Source organism: Galeopterus variegatus, unplaced genomic scaffold, assembly GCF_000696425.1.
Source record: "Galeopterus variegatus unplaced genomic scaffold, G_variegatus-3.0.2 Scaffold4111, whole genome shotgun sequence".
Taxonomy (NCBI): Eukaryota; Metazoa; Chordata; class Mammalia; order Dermoptera; family Cynocephalidae; genus Galeopterus; species Galeopterus variegatus.
In genome coordinates, this window is record NW_007730222.1 from 75,607 (window position 1) to 86,483 (window position 10,877).

At 42.9% G+C, this 10,877-nt stretch overlaps 1 pseudogene; it reads right to left on the minus strand.

Moving 5' to 3' along the window:
• Positions 1 to 279: 279 nt before the first annotated feature.
• Positions 280 to 10,877, minus strand: part of LOC103602362 — a 62,038-nt pseudogene continuing 51,440 nt past the window's right edge.

Sequence of the window (10,877 nt, forward strand, 5' to 3'; positions counted from 1 at the left end):
GATTTTCTTTACAATCCCTTTCCCTCAATTAGGCCATCTTGTATTTGTTTATTTTGTTTGCTTGTTTGCAGGTGACAGGTAAAAGCTATGGTCACGCACTAGCATTCTATAGTGAGACTCACATCACAATAGGGTGATAACTCTCTTTCCAGCCCTGGAAACTGGGAAGTCCAGTGTTTTCATGGCTGACAGATCGAAGAAGTTGACATTGGGGATTGACTTGTTGCTCATGACTGCCTTTGGAATACTCCACCAACAGCTTTATACAGTTGGGTCAGGTCAGGCAGCGGGGTAGTCTGCTGGAATATGCTCTCCACTGGGAGCCAGGAGACAGAAGTTAAAGTCTTCATCTTCATCCACTGAGTCGCTGAAGACCAGAATCAGATTCCGGCTTCTTGCATGAGTTCTTACCACTTCAAAACGACCTGCTTCTGCTTCCCCCTTGCGTCCTTTATAAGCTTCACTACATGAACTTAGAGGAACTGTTTTAGGGCATGTAGGCTTGAGATATTTATTTCCAGTCCATTTAAATAGCTAGTCAGTCACAGAGTAAACAAGATCATAGATTAACCTTGGCAGTTAACCCCAAAAGAAAGTCAAAAATATACTGACAGCATAGGCTTGGAAGTCGTTCCCTGATGATGGTCTGGACTGCTGGGCATTGGTCAGGCACTCTCTCCTTCCTGAGCATGACCAATCCCAGAGGTCCCAGTCTTTGGGGACCCAGAGCATAGAGCAACAGATGACTCCTCAGGGCCCTCCATCTTCCCACCCTCCAAAGAGTTTCAGGATAAACTCAACTGCCAAGTGGGTCATTTGAGCCCAGAATTAAGATGACAGCTACCTCGGTAGGGCGTTGGGACCCAGCCCAACATAAATGCCTGGTGGAGTAATTACTGAGATGAGACCGAGATGAGATTTACACTGAGCCTTTTTCCTGTTGGTGCGGATGTGAGGCTACTGCTTCACCCCTACTCTTATCTCAAGATTGTCCTCAGGAAGCCCTGAGACAAGAGCTCAAGGCCAGTTATTCATATAGAAACTGGACATACATACAGCCCACAGATAAATGCTCCATTTCTCTGTCTCTCTCTCTCTCATACACTTCATACACACACACACGCATCACCCACCAAATCCAAAGAAATATTAATATAAGAAAAAAATATTAGTTTAAAGATCTGGGGGGAAATGGAGCCAAATGGGATGGATGAACCTAGAGGAGTACATAGTCATTTTCATGACTCACTACCAATTACCAACCCTGCCAATTGTGACATTACCCAGTAGGGTGGGTGGGGTGGTGTGGGAGGTGTTATGGGTTGAATTGTGTCCCCCTAAAATTCATATATTGATGTTCTAACCCCCAGTATCTCAGAATATGGGTGTGTTTGGAAATTGAGTCTTTACAGAAATAATCAAGTTAAAATGAGGTCATTAGGGTGGGCTCTGATCCAATATGACTAGTGTTCTTATGAAAGGGGGAAATTTGGACATGCACAGAGGGGAGACAGTGTGAAAAGAAATGTAAAGAAGACAGACTTCTACAATCCAAAGAGACAGACCTGGAATAGATCCTCTTCTCACAGGCCTCAGAAGGAATGAATCCTGCACATACCTTGATCTCAGACTTCTAGCTTCTGGAACTGTGAGACAATAAATCTCTGTTGCTTAAGCTACCCAGTTTGTGGTACTTTGTTATGGCAGCCCTAGCATAGATGAAAGCAGACACATCTTCCTTTCCTGCAGAAGCCAGGGCTCCTTGGAATTTAAAAGATGGACTCACTCTTTATTCTGGCCTGAAGCACAAGCTGCAAACCCCGAGCAGCATTTGGTAAGAAAGTTCCAGCCCTCCATAACCAAGTTGTGCAGTACTGATGGAGAAGGTTTTGAGACCCCTCCTCCTTATTCATTCTCCAACGCATACTTTTCTTAGCCAGGAACACAAGTGAAAAATGACATGTATAACCTTGGAAAGTTCTGTGGGTTTTATTCTTTCATCGTGGACCTTCCATATGTCCATCTGCATACAGATGTTTGAACATTATTTTCTGACCAGTTATCAGCTCTAAATCAAAGTTCCCAACATAAAGAAACCTAAGTATGCTCTGACTCCACTCCGAATGCAACAGGTAGGGGAACAGGGGCTTAGCAGAAGCAACTAGCATGGAAGTCACTCAGCTTGTTGATAAATCCTTTACAGTGTCTGCAAGGTTTTGTCCTGTAGACCACATTGGTTTCCTTCCACAGAAACAATATTTAGTATGGGAAATCTGATGACATTCTACCTTACTTTGTGCTCATACAGGGTTTCCTCTATTTGCTCACCTCTTTGGTGAGTGAGAGAAAAGACAGGATTTTGCCATAGAATTGAGGGCCTTTGAGATCATCTAACTCCTACAGGATATTTATGTCCAGTGGTTTGCCAGTCTCTGATTGAACACTTTTGGAGATGAGAAACTTGCTACTTCACTTCAGACAGCTCTACTGATTAGAAGTTCCTTGAAACTAAACCAAAAACATGCCAGGCTCTCTAGGGCAAGGACTTTTTTTTTTTTAAGTCTCTCAGCTTGAGCTGATGCCCAGAGCCTTTTGTCCTCCAAAGTCTCTGTGATGAATTCAAGTGGTGACATTAGTTTAGATGACAACTCCTTTCTACTGGGGATCGCTCCACAGCAGAACTCCCTTCTAGGTGGTGGGGCTTGGTGCCCAGTTCAGAAGACACTAAAACTGCCCAATCTTTGGAGTGTGACAAGAGATAGTGGTTCCAGTTTCAAAGAATCCATACAGCATCAGAATTGGAGAGCTGGGTTTCTAACAAAAGGAGCAGCATTAGTTTCTTTGTGAGAAGCAATTAAGGTGGCAGCAAGGTCATGGTCATGGCCTGCTCATGTCTGCTCCATCCCTCACGCTGGAAGCTGCCCCTGCTCCTGGCTGCTGCCCCTGAGGGAGTCCCACAGCAGGCGAGCAAGCATGAGGTAGGGCAATGGTTGGAGACCTTTTACAGCCCTTCCACCGAGAGGATTCCTTTTGGGTGCCACTCTCCCCCTCCTTAATAAATAGCTATTGATATCCATGCATGGCTGGGGTTCTAATGCTTTAAGGATACCTTGCTGGAGGTCAGGAAATTTCACTTTATAGTCTCTGCCTGGTAAGCTTGCATGGGCATCTGAATTTCCATGGACATTGTATTCCCAGCTTAAACAACAAGGCTAAAGCTAGAAGAACAGTTGAGCTCAGGGAGCTCAGTATTCTCTAGGTCTGCATCCTAAAAAGACCCACTTACATGCACTCCATCCTCTTCTCAGTCAGGAGAAATTCCTGGTGGATGAGTTAGAGAGACTGGGTTGGAATAAAACAAATTTCTTCACTGGGCAGAACTGGTTTGCAGCTGTTACTTTTAACAATAAATAACTGCTACCATTTATTGAGTGATTACTATGTATAATGCCAGGCATGTCCATTTAATTTAATTCTCCAAAATTCCTGTGAAGTAGGTAGTAATTGCCATTGTAGAAGTGAGAAACCAAGGTTTAGAGGAGTCAGGTAACTTGCCCACACTTACTAGCTGGTAAGTTAAAAACATATCCACACAAAACAGTATCTCACATTTTGCAAGAATACATACAAAATGATATGCATTAAACATATGAGGAGTGATTGCCTATGGAGCTAAAGGGGAAGAAATAAATCAGTGGAGGGGGGGAGGTGATGGAGGAAGATATTGTCAAACTTCTTTCCAGAAAGGTAATGCCATTTGCATTACTACCTGCAATGTGAGAGAGTGGCCATTTTTCCACAATGTTTCCGAAAGTGAACATTATCAAATGTAAAAAAAAAAAAAAAACGTTCCAAGCTGATGGTTATTATCAGACTTAAATTTTTTCCAGTCGGATGATTTGGTTTGCATTTTTCCATTATGAATGCAGTTGAGCTATCTGTATGTCTTTTTTATTGTTCGAAATATTCCTTGTTCTTCAAGGGGTTGGCAGATCCTCTCGGGCAGTTTTAGACCAACAGATCTTCTGCCATACACAAGCACAAGGGGTGTCATATGTCCAGTGGCCACACAATCCAAAATCAAAATGAGTGTGGTTGCTATGGTAACACGCATACCCTCTCTCTAGTTTGGAAGCAACCTGTGTCATCCATGACCCCATGACCTTTCCAAACCAGGAAACCATCTGTGCTTGGTTGGTAACCCCACCCAGCTGCACATTTAGATCATTTCCAACTGTTTCAAATTCACCCACACTTAATGCATCAAAAAACACTGCTCTCTCTGCACTGAGCTACCTAATGTGGGGCTGTTTCCATGAGGCCTTTTTGTTTAGCAGGTTTTTTAAAAACCTCCCCTTCCACCTCTCCTTTTTTTTTTTTTTTTTTTTTTTTTTTTTTTTTTTTTCCTTTTCTTTTCTTGGAAGAAGTTGATCCCTTGCCAAAAATAAATGAAACTTTGGCTCCAAGTTCAACTCAAAATTTACTAGCTGATAAATTGGAAGTGAGGAGTGGGTTGTGAAAGTGAAGGAAAGTGGAGAGGGAGGAGGGAGGCTTTTATTTGGGGGCAAGTTCAAACTTGGAATCAGCAGCTATTAAAGCATCTGATCTGTGCTAAGTCATGTGGAGGCGGGAGCCGGGGGATGGTGGTGCTGGCTCCCCGCCAACCACATGCACTGCCCAGGTTGATGAACGAGCCTCCAAAGAACTACAACAGGATTATAATTTCACCAGCATCTTAAATATAATATGAGAAGCCATGTGCATGACACAGAACAAGTGGTCAGCTTGGGCCTCTTCTGTTTATCAGACTGGTGCCTGCGTCTACATCTTTCTCGGATGCTAGACGCCCTCTCAACTCTTCCCCTAACTTCACCCACTGTGATCCTTCCTCCATCCCTCCCTAGCTCCCTCCAACTGAGTCTCTCCAGAAGCCTCTCATTCAACAAGGAGCGGAACCATGGAGACACCAGTGCTAAGAGGATACACTGTCCTGAGAAGATAATGATGGTAATGGTGACATTAATTCATCTGTTACTGAAAGCAATCTTAGAAGGTAGGTAATGTTAGCTCTGTTCTTACGGAAAAGAAAAACGAAGCACAAAGACTTAAGCAACTCCTCCCAGGTTGCAAAGCCAGTAAGTGCAGAGCTGGGATTTGAAACTAGGATGTCTGGGCTCCTAGCCACTACAGCCTCTGCCCCTCTTCACATACCTTCATCCCACCCCCACCCTGCCGGAGGATACCTTCTCCTTCGTGTTTCTGAGCCTTAGCACTTGCTGTTCTCTTATAAGGCAGAGAAGAGCAGCCAAGGGCAGATCATTCTGGGTCTCACTCCCTTCCATGAAATTTCCTTGTTAAAATCCTAGCTCAAAGACCATCCAAACATTCAGCCACACCTTTGGTCTCCCAGATTTTATTATGAAAAATGTCAAACATACAGAAAAGTTGAAAGAACGGTACAGTGAACACCCATGTACTCACCTTCTCGATTCTACAATTAAGATTTTGCTATAATTGTTCCATTGCATCTATCCACGTCTCCTTGCCTTTACTCATCTACCCAATCCATTGTATTTTCTGATATATTTCAATGTAAGTTGCAGACATTAGTACATGACACCTCTAAACACTTCTATGTTCCCTTCTTTTTTACTTTGCACAAAATAAGAATCATAGCTAACAACTAGCAGGTGCTACTGTCAGGCACTGTGCCAGGCACCTCCCATGCATCACATAATTTGATTCTCATGGTAATCCCATGAGGTAAATGCCACTCCCACCCTCAAATGGGAAGAACTGGAACATCAAGAACAATGGCTGCAGGTAACAGTTACTAAGTGTCTCTATGGGCTATGCACTGTGCAAGTGCTTTTCATGCATTGTCTCATTTAATCTCTGCCAACAATTCCATAAGTTCATGCTATCACAGATGAGGAAATGGAGACTTAGAGAAAAAGGTCCTGCAACCTAACAAGGATTAGAAACTGGGTATGAGTTGAGGGATTCTGACTCCTCTGTGCTCTTCTCTTCCCAATGGTTCATGTCCCTATTGTAGCATTTCTTTTTGCTATTGGGTTTTAAGTTTTTGCCTCGACTTATGTTTTCCATCAGACAATGGCCTTCTCAAGAGCAATAGTCAGATTTTCATCTTCTTAGTCCCTGGCCCTCAAATAGATATAAGTAGGCACTTTGTAAATGTTTCCTGAATGGATTCATAAACAATGAACAGTAGTAACTCAAAGTTGTGTGTCTAAGAACAAGGTAAAACTGCTATGTTCACGACCATTCTAGAAAAAGCAATGAAGAGCTTGAAAACTGGTGTCAGATGCTGCTGCTGGTCCCCTGGGGCTTTCGTTATATCAATACGGTGCACGACAATCAAAGGCCCCCCACTTTGTGCAGTCTGGGTAACCTGCAGGAGGGGTGGGCAGCCTGGAGGATCTCAGTGCTCTTGCCACCCTGGCTGGAGCTCACATTCATGCTCTTCAGTTCACCAGGCATCTTTTATGTGCCCATGATGTGTCAGACCCCAGGCGAAAGGCTAGGGAGGACATAAAAGTAAAACATGCAAGGCCCCACCCTTAAGGAGCTCACACACTAAACAAGACACAAGAATACACAAGCATGTCCAAAACTATAACAAAAGTTATGATGGGGCATTTCATAAGAAGGCAACAAAACCTAGTTTTAAAGGACTTTGAAGGAAGGAGAAACCAGATTCTGGTGTGGAGAATAGGCTCGGAGATGGCCTGGAGGACAAATTTGTTATTTGGGATGGGCACAGTTTGCAACAACAGAAATGTGGAAGAGACTGGATGAGTAAGGGTGGGAACGCAAAGTCCCATGATGCTCCAATTGTTGAGGAAATTGAAAACAGACCCAGAAGGGCCATGTTACCTCACGCAGAGTAAGAAAACAGACAACACCGAGGCCAGCCCAGTCACCGCATACATTTACTCTCTAGCACAGCAGCACCGTGGAAGTACAGTGACCACAAGCTCGCTCCCAGGTTGCAGCTCTGCAAGAGACCCCCGGCTCTCCTGCTACAATGGAGTGAAAGGCACAGTGTGGGAGGAGATCTCAAACGGGTGTCCCAGTCACCCAAGCCCAGGCTGTGCAGGGCTGACAGGTCCTCATGATACGTCATCTCATCGGATCCTTGTAACAGCAGACTCATGAGCTGTTTCAAATGAGGAAACTGAGGTGAGGAAAGTTTGCTCATTCATCCAAGGTCACATGGCCTGGAAAGGAAGCATCATTGGCTTCAAATCTAATGTTCTCAGTGTTAAGTTTGATTAATGGGATAGGAAGATCAAGGCTTTAGAAATGAATGTCATGCCCCAGAGATAACACTTTATTTTGCCAAATCTGTGTACTTCACAGTCAGTCTAAGAGTTATTAGCTGCCTCTACTGGACTTCTTGAGTAAAAGAAGGAAGAATTTTGAAAAATTAACTAATCATGGTGATGATTAATTCTAGGTGTCGACTTGATTAGATTAAGGAATACCGAGAGACCTAGTAAAGCTATCTTTTTGGGTGTGTCTACGAGGGTGTTTCCAGAAGAGACTAGCATGAGAGCCTGAGTGGACTGGGTGGGAAAGATCCACCCTCAATATGCAAAGGAACCATCTAACCTGCTGGGGGCCCAGAGAGAACAAAAATGGGGAGGGGAAAAAAAAAGGCAAATCTCTCCATCCACTGGAGCTGGGACACACTGCTCTTCTGTTCATACATCAGGGCTTGAGCTTTTGGGTTCCAGGATTTACACAAACGGCACCATCGGCTTCCCTGGTGCTGAGGCCTTTGGACTTGGACTGAGCCATGCTACGGGAATCCAGTTTGCAGACAGGCTATTGTGGGACTCCTCAGCCTTCACAATTGCATGAGCCAATTCCCCTAATAAATCTCCTCTCATATATTTATAACCTATCTTATTGGTTCTGTCTCTCTGGAGAACCCCGACTAATACACTGACACTGGGAGAAACTAGCCACTCGTTACATAGAATTTATTCAAGAGAATCTTTAGATACAGATTTGTGGTCACAAGCACAGGCTCTGGAATCAAATTGCACGGGTTTGAATCCCGGGTTACCATCTACTGGCTGTGTGACTTTGGGGTATGTGACAGCCTCTTTCTGCTTCAGTTTCCTCATTTGTAAAATAAGAATAATAATTGTTAATAATTGTACCTACACATACAATTATTGTTAGTATTAAATGATACTTTACATACAAAAACTTTGAATAGGGCCTGGTACATATTAATTGATTGATTAAAGTAGCTTGATTTGTCATTTATATCCCATCGTACAACTTTTTGTTAGGTGCCTTAAGGTTTCAGAGAATGGAGACTGTTTAGATGACCTCGGATGATAAGGATTTATTACAAAAATACAAGGGCACTTCAAAAAGTTCATAGAAAAATAAGACAAAAAGATAACACAAATCTTTCCATGAACATTTTGAGCACCCTTCATATGTGGCATAAAAGAGGTCCAGGAACACCACCGCTGCATGGCTGGGGCCCGTAGATCTGGAAAAGCAATCTTCACCTTTCAGGCTATTTCACCCATAACTCGTCACATGACCAATCAGTTGTTTGTCTGTTCATCTGCAAAGTAAGAATTCTTTACTCCTGTTCCTTATTTTCCCCCTTTTCTTTCTTTCATGGGCTACAGGAGGTTGGGTAAATTGCACTCCTCAGGCCATGGCCCATTATTTATCTTGTTTGCTTATTTCTTTTTATTGCTGTGTCTTCATCTTATTCTTTCCTTTCTCACCCCTTAGGAGACCAGTCTCATTTGTGTTTCATCTATATCTTTTCGGTCTGTATGTGTTCTTAGAAAACCTGCATTTTTTTAACACATGCATTTTTAGTTTTAAATACATGGTTCTTAACAGGCTGTTCGTGTTCACTATCGCTCAGATCTCTGTGATGTATTCTTACCACATGTTGCCTGTCTAATCTGCGTGATGGAGTTCCAGATCGCTGCCAACTTCCTATCACCACAAAAAACTGTAATGAACATTTTCAAACACTCCCTTTATGGACCTGGGTGAGATATGCTTGGGGAATATATGTAGGGTCCATTTTAATTTGACTAAATTGTGACAGATTGCTCCCAGAAAGCCTGTTCCTGGCGACACTCCCTGTCAGGGTGCATAAATTCCCACATACACACGAAACCACTGGCATTCAGCAGTTTTCTAACTTTGAAGCCACTGCTTCTCTGTGATTCTCCTGTTCCTACAATTCTGCTTCTTTCTGTGGCTGCCCACCCACCCAGACACTGCAGCTACCCTTCCTTACTGTTTCCTCCACCCACCCCACCTCCACGTGGTTTCTTCTCTCATGACTTCCATTGCTTTCTGAAGCAGTAGTGTCCCTTGGCCTCCTTGCCTTTCTGTTTTACCTTCAAACATTCTGATTAGGTCCCTTAGTCATTACCCAGTCTGTTGCACTCCTGTGAGGCAGAGTTCTTCCCTTGGGCCACCTCTTATGACTGCCATTGGCTCAGATACCTATCCCTGGTCCAACAGGGATCTCCAGGGTGCTGAGGGTCACATGATATAAACCCTATTGACCCCTGGAAAAGGAAATATCTGTCACAGGCTTTTTCCATAGAAGAGGCTATGGATATGGCAGGCATTCAGAGTTTCGTGGACTGCCTAATATACACATTGATTTGGAATTTTATAAAATTAACCAAATTTTACCAGTTTCGATGTGAGATAGCTACAATTATACAAGGAAAGTCTCAATTTCAAAGATTATTTTACATGTAAAGACAGTGGGAAATAACCTGCTAGTTGCCCATTGTTTATCTTGGGCCTCTCTTTTTCTCCTTTTTACATTACTTCCACCAACCCATATACATGGTATTGGAGAGATCCTGACTTCATCCAAAAGACATTTTGTTCTCCCTGCCTGGAACATTCTTCCTTAACTTTCTATTGGCCTGACTAAAGTAACCCCATTCTTTTCACATTAAATGTCACTTCTCCAGGAAGATCTTCACGGCCTTCTGTCCTGGGGAAGATTCTCGGGCTGGATGTTCCTATCTTCTGTCATCACACACACCACACACACTCTACTACAATTAAATGTTGTTCTGCCCTGCAAGATAAGAGCAACCTCAGGATACGTTTGTACCTGACCTGTTCACTGCTGCTTTTCTATTGTTCAGTGAAGTACTTTGCATCTAGTATATGCTCAAAAAATATTTGCATGGCTTTGTTAAAAAATGGAGAGGCAATATCTCCAAGAGATTGAGTTTAAATACCAGTCCAGTTAGGAGGTCTGGGATACATCATAGTTCCTATATTATCTACTTCACAGAATTTTTATATATGAAAATGCTTTTTTTAATTGTAAGGATCTACAAACATATGGCAAGAGCATTGAATGGCTAAAGATCATTAGACAACTTTGTGCCTATTGAGAGAAATTTAAATGCCAATTACTTGAGTAAGAGGATAAAATAATACTCTCGTTCTGACATAATTACATTAATCAAAGATTATCATCAAAAAAGTGTTAGAGATGGAAGTGACACTGGAACTTGTCCTGTCTAGATACTTTGTTTAATTTAAATGAAAAGGAAATTGACTGGGACTCTGTGGCTTGCCCAAGTCACAAGGCTATATACCAACAGAGCTCAGAAAAAGGGTCTTCTCTAGTCTTGCCCTCACATACCCTGAGGCATGTGCCCTTGTGGGCTTATCCAGCTGCACGTGGTCTCTGAATGATAACAGCAGCCAAGCAGCCTCCTCTTTGACTGCTGCCAAGCTGACTTTTGACTCCGGCCTCCCACAAGCCATTATTTCTTAGAACCATAGAATCATCAGATTCTCTAGTGTTTTTTATTTTTTTT